The 17928-nt window shown below is 49.9% G+C and overlaps 1 protein-coding gene across 1 annotated transcript in view; it reads left to right on the top strand.

Moving 5' to 3' along the window:
• LOC147654432 (uncharacterized) overlaps positions 1-17928 on the top strand; it is a 749593-nt gene that overhangs the window by 126791 nt on the left and 604874 nt on the right. The gene's annotated exons all lie outside the window — the stretch shown is intronic.

Below are 17928 nucleotides of genomic sequence, written 5' to 3'. Positions count from 1 at the left end.
GCGTGAAGAGCGCGCGGGTGCTGTCACGGGGCAGTCGTGTCTCGGAAGCAGAAACTTGTCTGCAGATGGTCTGGTGGCACCCAGCCAGGAGCACAGGCCATGGATCTCTGCCATGGGTCTCTTGGCAGCTTTGGCAGGCTGAATGCCTACCTGCTGCCACTTTAGGGTCAGCCTTTTGGTCAGCTACAGCCCAGAGTGGGCCGGGGTGGATGCCCTACCTCAAATGTGCCTCTGAAGACATTTCCTGGGGAGGATTGTACGCACAAAGAATGGGAATTTCATGCTATGTGGGTTCTGGGCTACAGTCTCTGTCTTGGTTGGTGAACAGCGTGGCTGGAGGGGGGGACACAAGGCTGGACTCATGCTCAAAGGGCAGCTGGACCCAGGAGCTGCTCAGGGAGCTGCTACGACTCACTGGAGGAGAAGGGGAATTTGTGGGCTGGCCATACAATAAAGACAACAGTTTAGGGATGCAGCACTTGTTAGCCAGCTTGTGGTGCATACCTGTAGGCAGGGGGGGCAGTTTGCAGCACAGAACCATCTAACAGCTCCAGAGCAATGCCCTGTCCTGCAGGATTTGGCCCAGGTGCTTCATTCAGCCAAGCTCTCGGCTGTCTCCAAGGTCAGGAAGGGCAGGCTGCAGGTGCCCTGCCTGCAGCAGCCTGCTTGGTGCTGGTGTGAGCGTGGGGTGCACAAGAACATGTTGGTGCTGTCATCTAGTGGGACCACATGAGCACAGCTCAGCCACGGCTCTGTGCCCTTCCTCCTATGCCTTTTACTCCTCCCTTGCCCTAATTTTCATCCTGACTATTAGGCCTGTATTTTGCAGCCATAAAGCATTTCCTTGGAATAGGCAGTGTGAGAGCTGTTATTGTTAAAAGCTTCACACACAGTTTATATCAGGCTTGTTTATCACAGGCCAGGCTTAAAGGGAGCTCATCCAAACTCTTGAACTCTGATGGCCCTCACATACTTTCATTCAGTAGAGTGCATTTTGTGCCTGGAGAGGAGATCAGCCCAGTGCACAAACAATAATGTTGAACTGCCCATTTAATTAAGATTTTGTTTTGCACCCAGAGAGATACAAGTGATCAAGACTAGAGACTTCTCTTAAGCTCTTGACTCCTGTTACTTGTATTTGAGACACAAATCACTATTTTCTGCTTGTGATCTTCACTACAATCAGTTTCAGGTTTTGGTTCCTCTTGCAGCTGCTCAGACATGTTCTAACCACTTCCACAACACATGGCAAACGTCCCTGTCTGCTGCCTCGAGATTTCCCAGAGGGTGCTTTGTGAAAACTTGTTTCCCGGAAGACAAAAACCGATGTCAGAGACTCAGCGTTTGGGATGTGTTCAAGGCTGAGTGGCAACAGAAGGGCAGAGGTGGGGCTGGGGCCATGCAGCTCATCTTAGGTCTTTCCTGGCCTCTAATGGCTTTGTCCTGTGTGCACCTCCTCGTTCCTCACAAAGCAGAAGGAATCCTGGAACATCTGACACTGCTAATTCTGGGGGAGGAACTGGATGGGGACCACAGCTGGGCAGGGGGCAACGAGGAAGTGAAAGCACTCTCCCCAAATGAGCAGCACTGTCATGTTTTTGTTTTTAAAGATGCAGGGTTTTCTTAGCCTTATTTTTAAATAGAACTGTAGAACAACCCACGTGCTGTTCTTCGCTACCCTTCCTTCTTGCTCTCCTTTTTTTGGGAAGCACATTAATCTGCAGGTGACGTCTGTGTAAATACAGTGTTTATTTTCTGAAGGATTCCTAACTTTATTTCTCTTACTTTGTTCTGCTGTGCAAATCACTCCTTGCCCCCTGGTTAATTAATTATTCCAGCTCATGGTGTCAGCTGTGGAGGCTGCAGAAACTCAGTGGCACAAGTTGATGGTGACTAGGGGAAGGTCTTGATGGGATTCTGTTATTCTGTTTCCACACACGGGGATGGTGTGGAACCAAAGCAAAAGACCGAAAAAAAAAAAAAAAAAAAAAAAAAGCAAGGCGGCACAAATCTTTGGGTTTATAGAATCGTTTATCCCCACCTGGCTCCTGCCTCCTTTCAGGCAGCTGTAGAGTGAGAAGCCCCAAGGAGAAACCCCCGCAAGGCCAGGAGAGGGCACCTGGAAACAACTGTTCTGTGCACTGCTCTGCTGCTGGGCTCTTCCCTTTCCCTTTTTCTTTTTATTTTCGCCTCCCCCTCGCCCCACCTTTTTTTGCACTAACCCTGCGAGCCGTTTCCATCTTGCTGGGAGCTGGCGGCTTTGTGCCATCAGAGGAGAGCCCAAAGCAGCGCTCGGTGTGCGGGCAGCAGCCGGCCGCGCCTCTCCCGCCCGCATCCCCTCTCCTCCTGCCCCGCATCCTCTCCCCGACTCCACGCACACACCCATGCTCGCCCCCATATAAAACACAGGGGCACATCCAAGGGTGTTGTCACCACGCAGCAATTCAAGGGACAAAACCTGATTTTTTTTTTATTATTATTATTTTTATTTTTTTTTGTTTTTTATTTCCCCCCGAAAAGCTCTCCCGCAAAACGCGCAGACTTGAGTAAAAGTTTTTTTTACTCAAGTAAAAAAAACACGGCAGCGTTTCGAGCTAGGAGAGAAACCCCCCATCTCACTGAGCAAAAACATCAGGCTGGAAGCAGTGCCGGGCCTGGATGTCTTTTTGAGGTGCCACTACACCCTGGCTTTTGGAACACTCGTTGGAACAGGCTGTCCAGGGAAGGCACTGAATCGCCATCCCTGGGGGTGTGTAAAAGACCTGTAGATGTGGAGGGAGCTGATTTAGTGGTGGGCTTGGCAGTGCTGAGCTAATGGCTGAACTCGAGGATCTCAGAGGGCTTTTCCAGCCTAGGTGATTCTGTGACTCATTCTTCGTGTTGATACTGGTGGAATGTTGCTCCCTGAAAATCCAGGTTTTCTGAAGGCTGGAAACACTGATCCATCAGATTTCAAATCAAAGGTGTCAGGCTGGGGAAATGTTCAGAGCCCTGCTGCACTGTGGGGTGGCTGGGAGCAACACCAATTTCAGCCAGATAGTGAAGCTCCTGGCTATTTGTACGGAGTGAATTTTGACACATGCAGGCACATTGCAGCATCCCTGCCTTGCTTCCCTTCTGGGACCGTGAGCATCCCTTGGTCTTTCCCTCTCTCACATGTGCAGAGATGGACTCTTCTCATCCCCAGTCCCCAAACATGTGTTGTTTCCTCCTCACTTCTCATGGGTGCTTGCAGACTCAGGCATGAAATCTCTACCAACAAATGCTTTTCACACGCTCTGCTGTGCGGCTTTGCTGTGTACACTTACACCCTAATTTCATCACTTCCCTGCACCTCCCTTCCTCAGGTGAGCACCCCCTCTCTTAGTCAATGCATGACACAACAAACATTTCATGCTCTATAGCTGTGCCCAGATAGTGCACATGTAACTCACATTACGTGTACATCCTCACTTATTAAGCACAAAGGCACTGCCTGCTCTGTACTAAATTCCTGCCACGGACTGTGTGTATCCAGGCACCTTTTCCACACAACTTCAAGTTAAGAAAAATGTTCATTTTCTTTGCACAGGCTCACACACACACACACACACACACACACGTGCTTTCCTCTCTCTGGAAAAGACAAACCTTTGTTGTTAGGCTGTCTTTGCTCCTCTGGTCTTTCTTTCCCTCCTTGTTTCTGATTCTGTTTTCTCTAATGCCTGTCTCTCCTGCTTGTTCAGGCTGTCAGCTGAAGCTGCAAGGTGCTGCAGATGTGCCGCTCGAAATCATGTTTGTCCAAGGCATTTTCCTGGGGTGACGTGTGGCTTGTTGAAATGGGCTCTGTGTGTGCTCCCTCAGTGAATCCCCCTGCCCTGTTTTAAGGGCACAAATGCAGCATTTTGACAAAAACACTTTCCTCTCGTGGGGTGATCTGTGCTGTGCTCCCCTCGGGGAGGTGCAATATCCATCTGTGTTGCAAGAGCTCAAAGCTGGCAACTGCTTTTGCAGACTCCTGCTGTTGCCAGGATGGACAAGGGTGTGCTTAGGGTGTGCAGGTGTGCTTAGGGTGGCTGTTCCCAGCCTGCCTAAGCACACCTGCCTAAGCACACCTGCCTAAGCACACCTGCACCCTGAGTGAGGTGTTGGAAGGGTCAGGGGGTGCTGCTCACATGCAGGAGCACAAAACTGGGGTGCAACAAGCGGCAGCGAGTGATGTGGGTGCTTGAGTGGCCAGGAGGGGTTTCAGGGTTGGCTTGCTGGCATCAGCAAAGGCTTGTGGCTGTTATGAAGGCACAGCTTGTGGTAGGGGGTCCCTGTTGATGGAATGGGAGCAGGCAGCCAGGCTGTGCTGTGCTGCAGGGAAGGGGAGCTCATGGGGATATCCCCTCACTCCCATGCTGAGCACTCAGCACTGCACACCAGCCATTCCTGGGGAGGTTTCTTGCACCTCGCTCTGCTGCCTGGTTTGCCCAGGGCTCTCAAGCCTTTTTGGGGCTTTTGCAAGTGATGGAGTGTCCCTGCCCAGAGCTGCCAGTCTCTGCAGAGGGGCAGGGCCTGAGCCCTGGGCAAAGGGCATCAGCTCCAGCCAGAGTTCAGCTACTTCCCCAGCTGTGTTCTGCATCTAAATAAGAGCTTCCTGCTGCTCAAAGTGAATTGTCTCTGACTGAGACACCAGAACTGCGAGGAGGTATGTGGATGACACTGAGAAGTGTTTGCTTTATGGAATTTGACTTGTGCAAAACCAGCTTATGGCTTTGCATACCTGAACAGTAGTGGTGACCTGCCCCAGTGCTAAGGCAACATGCAGCAAAAAGAGCTGTGCCAAGTGTCTCCATCCCTCTTCCCCAAATGCATTGACCCCAAATGCATCCACATGTTGTGAGAGGCTCCACTGAAGCGAATGAACAGATATTAACTCACCTGAAAGGGATGTGGTGCAATGTGATGTGGTGTGGGAGGGAGCCCTGAGTCTGAGGATGTCTCTGACTCCTCTGAAGAAGGCATGGCCAGGCTCTGTGGTGACCCTAAGGGTGGGAGCATCTTGTGCTAAGCAGCACTTTTGCCATGAGAGTGATACTGGGGATGAGCCCTTGAATAAAATACATTTAAAGGTACTGGCTTGTTCCTGTAGTGCTGTCCCAGCACCCTTGATACTCAACCCAGTTTCCTCCCCTACTGGTCTCAGCCTGCTGGGTGTTTCACTGGCTTTAGGGTCCTAAATTGCTCATGCTCTTCACCTTGTTTTGACTTTTTATATTTATTCTTTTCTCTTTAGAACAGACATGAGGCAAGAAGCAATGTCCAGCAGATGTTCTGTGCATCCTTCATGGTCTCCTCAGGACAGCTTCTTCAGAGGACTGACACCAGTGCTACTTCCAGTTCTATCCCTCTTTTCATGCCTTTGTCCCAACCTTATGGTGAGTCACAACAGTTATATTTATGTCTAACAGAGCCAGGTTTTGCATAAGCTGTTTTATTTTTCAGTGAGCTCTCTCATCTGCTCAGTCAGGGGAAGGCAGCTGGTGCAACCACGATGGGGACTATCCCCAGCTCGCTTTGCTCTGCCTCTCCTCTCTCGTGCACAGTAAAACAACAGCTCTGGCTCCCCACCCCCAGCAGCTTGCTGACCTGGAGACCTCTGGGCATAAACAAGGAGCAGCATTAGTGGAAAATGCCCCCAGAAGGTCCTTAGGAAGCACGTGAGCCCGGATGGAGCCAGCTGTTCTGCGTGGGAAGGCAGGAGGCTAGCCCAGATGATGCAGAGCAGAAAGGGCAGCCAGAGCTGGAGCACATTATTTGTCTTGTGGCCGAGAAGATGAGTGGCTTGGGCTGGAAGTGGGTCGATGGTGCTGGGCTGTGCTTTGTGGGGCGACCTTCAAGGCAAGCTGAAAGAGCTGTAGGTGTCAGGTCTTGGCAAAAGGATGATGGAAATCCCACGGCCCCAGGAGGCTCACAGGGCAGCATGTTTCTGTTTTAACCATTAGCTGAGTCTTTGCACAAGTTTCCCGTCACCTGCAGCTTTATGTTCAGCAGAAAGGTACAAACCCAGTACATGGGCAGTTGCAATTGCTGTCTGGTGTACAGCTCCTCCCTTTGCTTCTGGACTGACATTGTGTGACAGAAAAGCATTCAGGCTGCCCAAGGAGAGAAAATCTCCTTCTGTAAAACCCCTTGCATCCTGAGGAGGTGAGATTTGAAAGGTTGTTTCTAACACAATCTTTCCTCTGGGGTCTTGGCTGGATGTGACTGTGGATACTGTGAAACACATGTGTTAAGGGTCATTCGTTGGTGCTGACGGGGAGGCCACAGCTTTTTAGCCTCCTTAGGAAATCCAGTTGGGCTCTGCATTTGTGTTTTGGGGGTAATCTGGCTCGCACACTGAAAGCCCTCCCTCATACCCCTGCCATGGCTCTGAGGCTCAGAGCAGAGGGTGAGGCAGCATCCTCTTTGTGAAGTGAGTTGAAATGGCTCAGCTTCCCTTCAGAAGTTTCTGGGTGACCAGCCATGTTAACACAGCTGCAGCTGTGTCTCCACAGGGATGTTGTTTTTACAAGCTGAAACCAAGAACAATTCCCTCAAAGATGCACTGAGGATAAAAGTGATTATGCGGTAAAGACCGGTGTTGTCGCTTGAGTATTTCTTTGGCTCAGGCCTCTTCCCTCAAAATTGGAGAACTGTAGGATCAAAGCTTAATTTAGGCTGAAAGAGACCCCCTGGAGGTGATCTGGTCCAATCCCTAATGAACCCCAAATGCAATGGGTAGAATGTAAGGCATCATCATGTTTCTAAGTAGAGAAACTTTGAAAATAAATCTTGGCTTATTGGGGTTCAGTGGGACTTAAGTGGTAATATAAGAGTGGCCAGAGGTTTGATTGGCTGAGGATCACATCCAGACTCCTGCAGGCCCAAATCACCCCTCAGAACCATGGTGGTGCTCATCCAAGTTCATAATGAATAATTCTGCTGCCTTCACCACTCTCAGCCATGTCTGTCTGGGACAGACAGCGTGCCCATCACCATGGTTGTGCTTTCCTGGCTTAGGCTGGATAAATAATGGCCTCTTTTACACGAGAGCTGCATCACCTGCAGGTTTCACCTCCTGGTGCAAGGGTGGTAGGAACGTGGTGTGTGGGGCAGGCACGTGTGGACCTGGAAGCTGTGAGGGGACCACCACTGATGTTCTGTGGCTTCACATTTTGCCTTGCTGTTGCTGCTCCCTTCTCCTGATGGTGTCCTGGCACCTCTCCTCCCATCCTTTTGCAGACAGGGGAGGAAAGGAGAGCGTTTAGAAACCTGCCTCTTTGCAAAGCAAACCCTCCAGCTAGCTAGAAGCAATCCTGTCCTGTCTGACCCTTGGTGGGAGGTGCATCTCATTGCAGAGAAGGTTAATGCATCCGACATCTCTCTGCATCCCAGAGCACATATGCTCTGGATTTTGGAGCCCAAACCCTTCCCCAGACCTCCCAGGTTTCCATGAGTTTGCAACTGTGCTTCCTGCTACTGCTTGGTGTGGATGTATGAAAGGAACAAATGTTGGATGTTATTTAGCACTTTCAGTCAGGTCGTGCTGCAGCCAGGAAGCGCCGTGGTCCGTAATGGAGAACATATGGGATCTCATGCAAACACCCTCACTCGCCCTGTCCTTGTTTCCCTGCCTGTACAACAGAAATAAGAATTCAGTACCTCAGAGAAGAGCAGTGGGCCTTGCTTAATGAGTTGGTTTGTGTAATGCTCATAGACCTTCGTCCAGGAGGGGTGGCGGGAGAGGCTCGTGTTTTCAGTGGCAGGAGCGTTGCCAGCCTGTCTTCCTCCCTTGCTCCTAGTGGGAAGGAGAAGCTGGGTGGCCTGTTTGGATGGCAGGCACTGGAGCACAGTGGTCCCTGACCACACAGGGACCCCTGGGGGCCCTGCTGTACCAGATGGGGACATTGCAGCAGGGTGACCCCTCTGTGCCCATCTGCACAGTGGCTACCCCAGAGCCCTTGTGGTGACACTACTCGGGGCAAGATCAGTCCCACCCAGGGGGGTGTTGGGTGGTTTCTCTTGGCCCTGCCATCCCTGTAGCCATCTGTGTCTGTTTCTCAGCGCTTATGAAGAAAACTGGATCCCTCCCCTGCAGCCGTCCTCGCACATGCGTGCTCTACATCAATGCCTGCTCCAAGAGATATGAGTAGCATGGAAAAAAGTCATCTTGGAAGATAGGAATATTTCCCCAGATAGTAACTTAAAGTAAAAGCCAAGAATCTATTTATTTTTTCCTCTTCCTCCTCCATATTTTTTTATGGGAAAGTTTTTATTTTGCCTAACTTATCTTTATCTTAGAGCTGTTTTGAAAAAATTATTTTACTTTTCCATACTGACCTTTCTGACGCAGACGAAAGGAACAGCCTTTAGACAAGAGAGCTGGTTAAGCCAGAAATCCCTTCTGCCTTCTCTTCCTCCTCATCCAGGGCACTGTGTCTTCATTCCCTCCATCCTTCACTCCTGGTGTTGATTTCTAGAGAAGAAGGAGATGGGCTCCTTTCTGCTTCCTGTTTGACAGGCTCTAAGACACACACACACACACACACACACACACACACACACACACACACACACTCCCTCCCTGTGCTGGTTTATATTTTCTTGGGTCTCTTTACTCCTGCTGAGCCAAACACACTGATGAGATAAGCTTGAAGTTCAAGACCTTTCAGGAATGAAAGTCTGGGCTCCTGTAACGCAGGAGGTCCTCTCCAGTCTTCAGTGGTAGGGGTTGTAAGAAGCTCTCCTGGTGCCCAAAGCCACCTGTAAAGCAGGTGAGCTGGACTGTGACCAGTGGTGTGTGCATCTGGTCAGAGACTGTGTCTCCCACCATTTCAGCCTGGCCTGAAAAGCTGGAAGTGTGAGCACCCTGCACAGAAATGTCCATAAACCCCCAGCTGCTCCTACCTGGCCAGGGAAAATAAATTTCTGGGGGAGCTTTTGGGGCCAAGAGGGCAAAAGAGGGTCCCTGCACCCCACGAGAGGCAAGGATGGGGCCAACACTGTGGCTGATCTCATCCTGCAACCCTGTGCTGTAGCTGGTGAAAATCTGTCAAAGCTGAGATGTGCTGAGCAAACCAGCTCACCGGTAAATGAAGTGGCATTTTGCCAGAGAAATTTTTGCTCAGCAGAAACCGTGTGGCTGCATCTGATATGGACTCTGTAAATGGCCATTAGACTGTTGTGGATGAGAGTGATATAATTGAATTTAAGGAAAAGGTTTAGGAGGGAGTAAACTTTTTTTGCATAGTTTCCCAGAATGATTTTTTTTTTTTTTTCCCCTTCAGTTGTTAGCTGAAAATGTCAATAGGATGCAGTTAATACCTGGAGACAAAAATAAGAACTAAGGGAGGGCAAATGAGAAGGAAAACTAGAGATGTCCATCTTCACTAGAGCTGGGTGTATGTAGCAATAAACGTTCACAAAATGTGCTTGTGAATAAAACATGCGGCCTGTCTTCCTTGGTGATTGTGACCCATTTTATTCCCAAACACTCCGCTGAAAAAGAATTTCCTACCCACAAAGATGTTCACGAAAGCAAGCTATCTTTTGGAGTAATGTGAATAAATATAATTGAATGCTCAGGCTGGCGTTTATTCTCAAAGCCAGGCTGAAGAGCCCTATCAGTTGCATAATGGGCTCGTGGAACAATCCGGCGTGATTGCAAATAACCCGCCATGAGGAGGGGATGTCACCTCACTAGAAGCGATGTAGGATGACTTCCATGACCAGTGGCACAACATAAATGCTGAGTGAGGAGCAGGATATTTTCCAAAGGGTCTCTACTCAGCCATATGTTAAAATGCCTTCATGCAAAGCGCTTGTCACAGGCACTGGAGAAGCGAGCCCGCCCGTGAGCAGCCAGGCTGCCGGCTGATAATGCGGGGACAGAGAGCGGCGCTGCCTTTGTCGGAGGGTTTATCTGCAGTGAGCAACTTGATCAGCTTTAATCATATGTGACAGCAATGTGAGGTCTGAAGTTGTGGTCAATCAGTTTGAATTAATCCCTCCATCAATGTCACTGAACCCAAGATCAGGGCAAGTTGGTGTTGTTTTCTCACTTAGCCCGTCGCCAGCAGGAATGGCTCTCCCTGCCTGCAGGTGATCTCACCTTTCCTGTGCTGGCCTACATTTCTCTTTGTCAGCCTTCCCTGGCCAAGGTATCAGGGGTGGAGATGGAAATGAGCTATTGGTTCACACAGAGTCTGTTCACCCCTGGCTATTGCAAAGTCCTCTCCAGTGGATTTTTCATTTTTTTCCATGTGTAGCAGCAGGTTGCATTTCCATACGCCCAAAATGCCTGGGCTTTCCCTGCATCTCCCAGATGGCCATTACACATTAAACTATAATTGCACCGTCAGGGAGTTTTCCTTTCTGATGGTCTGCCAATGTGTTCCTTTTCAAAAAATTATATCTATTGAGGTTAGCAGCTCGGGCAGGAAACAATCCAGACAAATGCAGGCTGCCCCATCTTCAGGCCAATTAATCTGAACCAGATATCCAGCGAGAGGGTGACGGTGGAAATGCTGAATGAGAACTGTGGGGAGCACGGGCCAATTTAGCTGGGCTGTAAACTTTTGAGATGCTGGCAGCAGCACTCGGTGATTATGGGCTCTGGAGAGGGCACAGGAGGACTCTGCTGCAGTGGGCAAGGGAGGATGGGGTTTACGGGCAGCAACCACAACGCTGCTGTCCTTCAGGCATGCCAAGGCCAGCTCCGTATTGACCAAGTGCTGAGCACTTGTGGAGGGAAGCCCAGCGAAGTGCTGGGCTGGAATAGCATTCCAGGGGGAATAACCTGTTGGCAAAGTGTGGGAGAGGAGCCTTGCTCAGACCCAGGAAGCAGTTTGCTGTGCAGCACAGCACCGGCTGAAGGTGCTTGGAGATGCACAGAGCACCTGCATTAAGAAATTAATGGAATATTAAGAACACCTCTTTTAAGGCAGAAACACTTCCAGGGAGCTGGGTGGCTGCCTGGATAGGGCAGTGTGGATTGCAGCAGAGCCCATGGGTAGGGAAGATGTGAGCAATTCATTCCTCTGCTCTGGAAACTCAGCAGTGTGTAGTGACTGGCAATTCCTGGCAACCCCATGGCAGGACAATAAATTAAAAAAACATGGTCTAACTTAAAACATGGCAAAGCAAAGAGGCAAAGCCATGTATTTCATTTTCTTTATTCCATCTATGAGGATTTAAGACCTTCTGGCTTAGAAAGAAATGAAAAATTGTTCCGAATGTTTCATTTTGACAATACTGAAATGAAATCTTTTGGCTGCATGAAGTTGCTTGGTCATTCCCCCCACTTTTCTTTTTTTAAATTATCAACACCTATACAGGTCTGTGATGAGCACGTGAAGATTTTGGTGTCATCAGATCTGAATATGTGTCAGAAAAAGCACATATGCAGTTGTATTCAAATGCAGAATCAGGTGATCAAGGAGATGTGATAGCATGGGGGCATGAATTTCTCCAAGGAGCACCATGAAGTCTGTGATCAGGCTCATCATAGTAATGAATGTTAACCAAATGGGAAGGAATCTGTATAGGAAAAGTTTGATAGAGAGGTCCAAGACAAGGAGATTAACCTGAAATAATTGCCTTTGCACTACAGGCTGGTTTGGAAGAAAGGAAGGAGTTTTTACTCATTCTCTCTCCCTCTATCCTCCTCTCCCCTGTTTGATTTGTAGTTATAATACAAATAACACAATATCTATAAACCTTCTCTCAGTAGTACCATTCCTGACCCTACCTGAGAAAAAAACCTCAAAGCAACAGAAAACCTTAGGCAAAAACGCTCAGGAATGGATAGCATGTGATATTCTGTATAGATTTTAGTCCTGCTAGATGAGTTATATGAAAATGAATTGGATGCAGCAGAGAGGTCAGCAAAAGCTGCTGTTAAAAGCTACTCTCTTTCAAGATACATATAAAACCCCCCAAACAGGTTCCCTTTATGAAATATACAGGTGAAATGATAGGAGCTGCTATCCAAATTGCAAACAGTGCAGACAGTGGGTCAGGAGAGGTGTGACCAGAGGAGAGAGTCACTGAATGCAAGCACAGGAGGCCACTGCAGAGCACGGGAGGGAGCTGTGTCATTTCGTGCAGAAAAGCCACAAAAGTGTCACAGAAGCAGATAAAGGAGGATGTAAGAAAACATCAAAGAAGGGCTTGTAGCACTGCTTTGGAGAGTTTTAGGGGAAACAATCCTGCAAGAGTGACTGGGAAATCTCTCCTTTGTTTCCCTGCTGTGTTTAGGGAAACAGGCTTTACCATGCTTGCATCCACAAGGAGAGAGGGAAGTGCCCTGCTGCAGGCTGTGAGGACACAGCACCAGGCGTGGGGGGTGCTGAGGGGCAGCCAGGACACTCATTTTCCCTCTAATCCCCTGTTCCCCAACTGCTCAAAATGTTTGTCTTTCTGGTCACTGTTCCAGCCTGGGTCTGTGTGGGAAGGAGGCTTTCTCTGGAAAAGAGATGTGGTTCGTCCAATTAGGAAGAAAGTAGAGATGTTCTTAGCAGATTTTTGGACAAAACCCCTGAGAAAGAAAAGCTGAAATTAGTCAGGGAAGTAACCTCTGCAATGAAGAGTTCTCTCATCTTATGTCTGCAAGGTTGACTTTTTCTTGAGCACATTTTGATGGCTTTAAAGTCATGTACTGTGTGTGCACGGTACTTTTTTCTGTGGCTAAGCTCTCAAAGTGAACATCTGAACAAGGCTTTGCAGTCTGCATGAGTGGCTGATTTCCCTGCACAGTGACAAGTCTGGTTAAATGTATCGTGGGCTGAGCAAAATGTGGACAGAGCCCCAGCCTGACCCCCTGACAAGGTTGGAGAGGGGCAGAAGACCTGGCACTGTAGCTCCTTGGTGGAGCTTCCAGGGATGGGGCAACCACAACTTCTCTGGATGACCTGTTCCAGTGCTTCACCACCCTCACAGTAAAGAATGTCTTTTCTAATATCTGATTTAAACCTGCCCTTTTTTTGGTTTGAATCCGTTCCCCCTTGTCCTGTCACTGCATGCTCTTGTGCAACGTTCCTCTCCATCTTTCTTGTGGGCTCCCTTCAGATATTGGAAGGAAGGATGTGAGGTGGACAAGAGATACAAAAGCCAAAGCTCTGGGAGGTGGTGAATTCTGAGGGATATTCAGCTCTCTGAGCAAGCAGACATGATGCCCACAGCTACTTCCAGTGCTTCAGAGACACACACAGCCCAAAATTCCTACTTTATGTTTTTCTTTAAAATAAATCAGCAACAAAAATTAAAAGAAGCCTTCTCTTCCTTGCAAACCAGAGATGAAATGGATGCCAGCTCCCTACAGAGAGCAGCTTCTGCAGGTGGCCATCACCAGCCCCTGGGCAAGGGGGAGGAGGGTCTCAAGCCCCACAGAGGGATTTCTGGGTGACAAAGGGGGACTGTCACAAACCCAGCCTGCTCTTGGGCTGTATGCAGAGGTGTGGGGAGGGAAGGTGGGTGCCCTCAGTGTCCCCCAAGAGCCAGGGCAGGGTGCTTCGCATCCTTCCTGCCCAATAAGTCAGCAGAGAAATCCCTACTAGAGCCAGTCTTTTTGGATCTATCAACCTCTTCCCTCCCAGAGCCCACTGCAGCTTCCTTCCCCCATGGGAAGGGGTACAGCACCCTCAGAGGGCCGAGGAGCACCTCGGGACCTGCGGGAGGTCAGTCTGGGGGCCTCTGTCATGTGCTGCACTCCTGCTCTGGCTGGAGAACAGAAAGGGTAACAGGAGCTGGCGGTGCCGTGTCTGTCATCCCGTGGGATGGGAAGCTCAGCCTGAACCAAAGGGGCCATTTAGCATTGTGAATTATTGAGTGCTTCGCAATGTGGAGGAGCTGAGCGAGTGAGTCAGCCGAGGTCGGGCAACCTGTGCTCCATTTTTAGAAACACGGGCTGACCAGGGACAAAAACGCCCCTCCAGCCCACCAAAGCTGCTCTGCACAGGCTGCAGCCCCTTGCAGCCAGCTGGAGATGGTGTGGGGGTACCTGGGAGGGGATGCTGGGGGTCTCACTGGTGGAAAAGGGGGAAGGTGTGAACTCTCCCTCCAGGGATGGAGAGAGCAGGCTGGGCAGTGAGCTGTGAGCATACTGCTGGTGCTTAATATTTATTAATGACTTGGAAAAGTGGGGGAAGCAGTGAAGCAGCAAGTTTTGCAGATGGCATGAAATAATTTAGGACAGAGAAGACTGTGCAGGCGCCCAGTGGGACTTAGCCAAGGTGAGGGGCAGGTGCCCCTCGCTGTTGAGGCACACAGTGGGGAGGGCTGCCTCGACGGCATCGCCGGCTTCTCCATCGAGCGCAGCTGCCTGGGTGACGGCGGGGGGAGACTGGGTGTCACCACACACAGTTCACTGGGAACATCTGCTCAGTCTGCAGCAGCTGTCTCAGAAGAGAACAAAATGGCTGGCTATATAAAGAACAGCATTAAAAGAAAAAGAAAAAAAAAAAACCAAAAAAAAAAAAAAAACCCCACACTGAAAATACCACCTTTCTGCTGTCTAAGCAGAGCAGGTGAATTATGGACTGGAGACACCCTCTTGTTGCACGAGTAGCAGATGAAGAATGCGGAGCAAAATCGAGCGGAGAAAGTGATGGATGCAGAGAGGCTGAAAAGAGTGACTGTCTTGTTCCCACCTGTATCAGGAGGATTGAGGTGAAGTGTTTGAAAAACAAAGACAAATCCGTTTATCCCCCTAAATGAGCCGCAATCAAAGAGACATCCATGGACACTGATGGCCAAAATGGCATGGCTGTGGTCACAGTGCAAAGGTGATGCTGAGCTGGGAGCGAAGGTGAGCGGTCCCCATCAGCCAGCATGTGGGACCCATCCGATTTCTTCACTAAAGAGGGCTGAGGTGCTGGCCTCAGCCACCCACAGCAGTGGAGGAAACAGGCAGAGGAGATTGGGGTTTACATTGAAATGTCTGCTATTTCTTGCCTCTTCGCCTACTCATTGGCACCCAGGACTGAGGTTTGGTCTTTCACCTGCACCAGGGGCGCAGAATCTCTTTTCCCCGTAGCTTTCGCTGTTGTCTGCAAGATAAACACAGCGTACAAAAGTTGTACAACTCAGAAACTTGTGGGGTAAAAATGCAAGGTGGAAATAGCTTGTCTGAGAGACACACATACTCATACTGCTGAAAAGGAGCTGCTTCTCACCTAGCACCTTTAAGCAGTGGGACTGTAAACAGCATTTGGTCCCTTGCACAGGTTATCTTCACTCCTCCAGAGCAAGGCAGGGGGAGTCATCCCTCATTGTGGACTCTCGTGGCACTGCTTGGTAAAATTCTTCTGGGGTGGTTAGTTCAATCACTCAAGCAAGAGAAGCCTTTGCCTCTGATACGGGTAGGAAATGTGACCTAGTTAAGCCCAGACGTTTTTAAGTGCGATGAAATGGAAGCGACTTGCGCTGGCTGAAAATTGACACCAGAAATAGAGTGTGTGCTGCTCTCCCGGCCAGCAGAGCACCCAGCCCACGCAGGGTTTGGTGGGTGCACGAGGCAGGACCCTGCCACAGCAGCCCTGTCCCAACCCTCCTTCTCTGCACCGTCCCACCAGGCAGCAGGGACCCCTGCAGCCCCGGCCATTCCCCCTCCGCGCCTCGCTCTCCTCCATGAAATCCAATTAAAGGGTGAAATGAATTTTGGAGTCACTGCTACAGGCTGTGCATGTCTCTGCATGGAGGAGGGAGTGGAAAAGGCCTGTCTGCTGGTGCTGGAGCAGCAGAGAACTGGCTCTGGTCTCGTTTTAAGCCCAGCCCCACTGAAAGGCTGCTGCCGCAGCTGCAAGGGAACTATAAACGTACCATGCAATAACGTTATCGCTTTGATGGATGCTGGAGAGGGTTTGAATGCCTTTTCCTTTTTTTTTTTTTTTTTTTCTTTTACAGCATGGCCTTGTACCTTGCAGCTTCCCTTGCTGTAATGTGCCGGTTTCTTTTGTAACTCAAATCCTGCCTCCTCCTCTCTTTTAATCGGCATAATACCTTCGTTTGCTGCCCCTTTCCTGCAGGAAAGAAAAAAAAAGCCCTACTATTTGGGGAAGAGAAAGCTTTTGTCCTATCCTCTTGCTGTGCCCAGAGCAAGTTTATATCTCTCCAACACAGATTAGCACAGAGGTGTCCAGAAAGGAGCACCAATGCAGGCTGACCAAGAGCCCCAAGCTCTTCTCTTGTAGAGGAACTGGCCTTGTAGGGACTGCAGGCTCTTTGGGAGGGAAAACAAACTTCTTGGTGCTGAAAGTCATTGGTTTTGGCATTTTCTTTCTCAGAAACAGTTTCCCTTTTGACAGTGCTACGCTTGGAGCAGTCCACTCAAATGCACTGCTGATGTCTTGGGCCCTCCAAGGGGCTGACATGAGAGCTTAGGAGTGCACCACAATGACGTGACCTCAATTTGCCATTTTAGGAGGGTTCTGCAGATGGCTGGAGTGGCTGATGCAATGGGTCCTTTCCCAGAAGGATCTCCTCCATCCTCCCTCATTTCTCAGCAGCTTTCCTCCATCCCTCCCCTGTGTTTTCCCCTCAGGCTGTGGAGTTCACTCCTGCCAATTCGGACAGAGGCCAAAAGCACAGTGGGGTTTGCAAAGCAATCAGGTTCAGAGGAGAAAACTCCCTGAGGGCTGTGAGCGTTGCAGGCACAGCCTCTGGCTCAGAGAGCTGCTATGCCATGCTCCCAGAGGCTGGGAGGGTCCTTTGGGGAAAGTCACACTCTTTGCCTGTTCTGGTCTTTCTGCACTTTTTCCTTGGACATCTGCTCCTGGCCACTGCTGCAGACAGTGCACCAAGCTGGATGCCCACCAGTCTGGTGAAGGGTGGTCCTTATTACATCCTGCACTTCTCTCATTTTGTTCCATCTCTCTGGCTGATTCCCTGATAGGAAGACTTCTTCTCTTTCCCTCTTGGCTCTGGCCCTGTTCTCATCTTAGACAATTTGTCTCAACGCTCAGGCCTTGCTTGGCTTCAGCTGTGGGTGACTCATTCCCTGTGCCTTGCCTCAGTCCCACCTCTTGGCTGTCTCTTGGACATCTGCTGTGCACTGCATCATTCAAACACAGCCTGCCTGCCCACACAGCTCTGTGCCCTCACACAGCCCCCTGACAGCAGAAACTTGCCTTCCCTGGAGACCTGAGGCCTCCCAAGGGCACAGTGGGCTTTCCATCAGTCCTCTCCTCCTAGGACTCCAGCCTAGAGGTACCTTTATCTCCCAGCCAGGCTGGAGTCACAAGTGCAGGAGAGGGACAGAGCAGCGTGAGCTCCCACTGTGCTCACCAGGCTGTCCCTGGGTACTCAGTGAAGGGATTTTTGAGCTCATTGGGTGTCAGAAGCCATGTACAAACAGATACCTGCTTGCATTGCTGCCCTGTGGCTCCCTCCCTGCTCCCATGTCTGGAACGTGCCTCGCTCCTCGTGCTCTGCCTGCCTCTCTTTGCTCATTGCCTGCCCTGCTGCAGGGTGGCACCACTTCTGTGATGAACTCCCTTCCCACGGGGGGAGAAGGAGGAGGAGAGCTGTTTTGCACAACCCAAGGCCCTGTGGAGAAGGGCTGCCCCATCCCTGTTTGTTTCACAAACTGGGTTCCCTGGAGACCCCAATTCCTCAGGGGCACAGGGAGCTCATTGTAGAGGGGTGTATTTGTGCCCAAAAAGATGGAGTAAGAGTATGATTTCTTTTAGCCTTCCAAGTTTGCTTCCATGTAGGGTTTCAGATTAAGATGTTGCTGGTTAGCAAGGCTATAAAATCTAACAAAAGTAGAGGGCTGAATTTCAGGCCAGTATCATTAGCCTAGACACAAAATTTGATGAATGTGTTTTCTTTCTTCCTTCCTCTCCTAAAATGAATTCAGACCAGGCCAGTGCTTCCTTCTTGGTGAGGGATTTCTGAGGTTCTGACTCCATGGAAAGTTTGACT

Source organism: Cyanistes caeruleus, chromosome 3 (genome assembly GCF_971803275.1).
Source record: "Cyanistes caeruleus chromosome 3, bCyaCae1.hap1.1, whole genome shotgun sequence".
NCBI lineage: Eukaryota > Metazoa > Chordata > Aves > Passeriformes > Paridae > Cyanistes > Cyanistes caeruleus.
The sequence above is the reverse complement of the archived record's forward strand: the minus strand, read 5'-3'. Positions and strand labels throughout refer to the sequence as shown.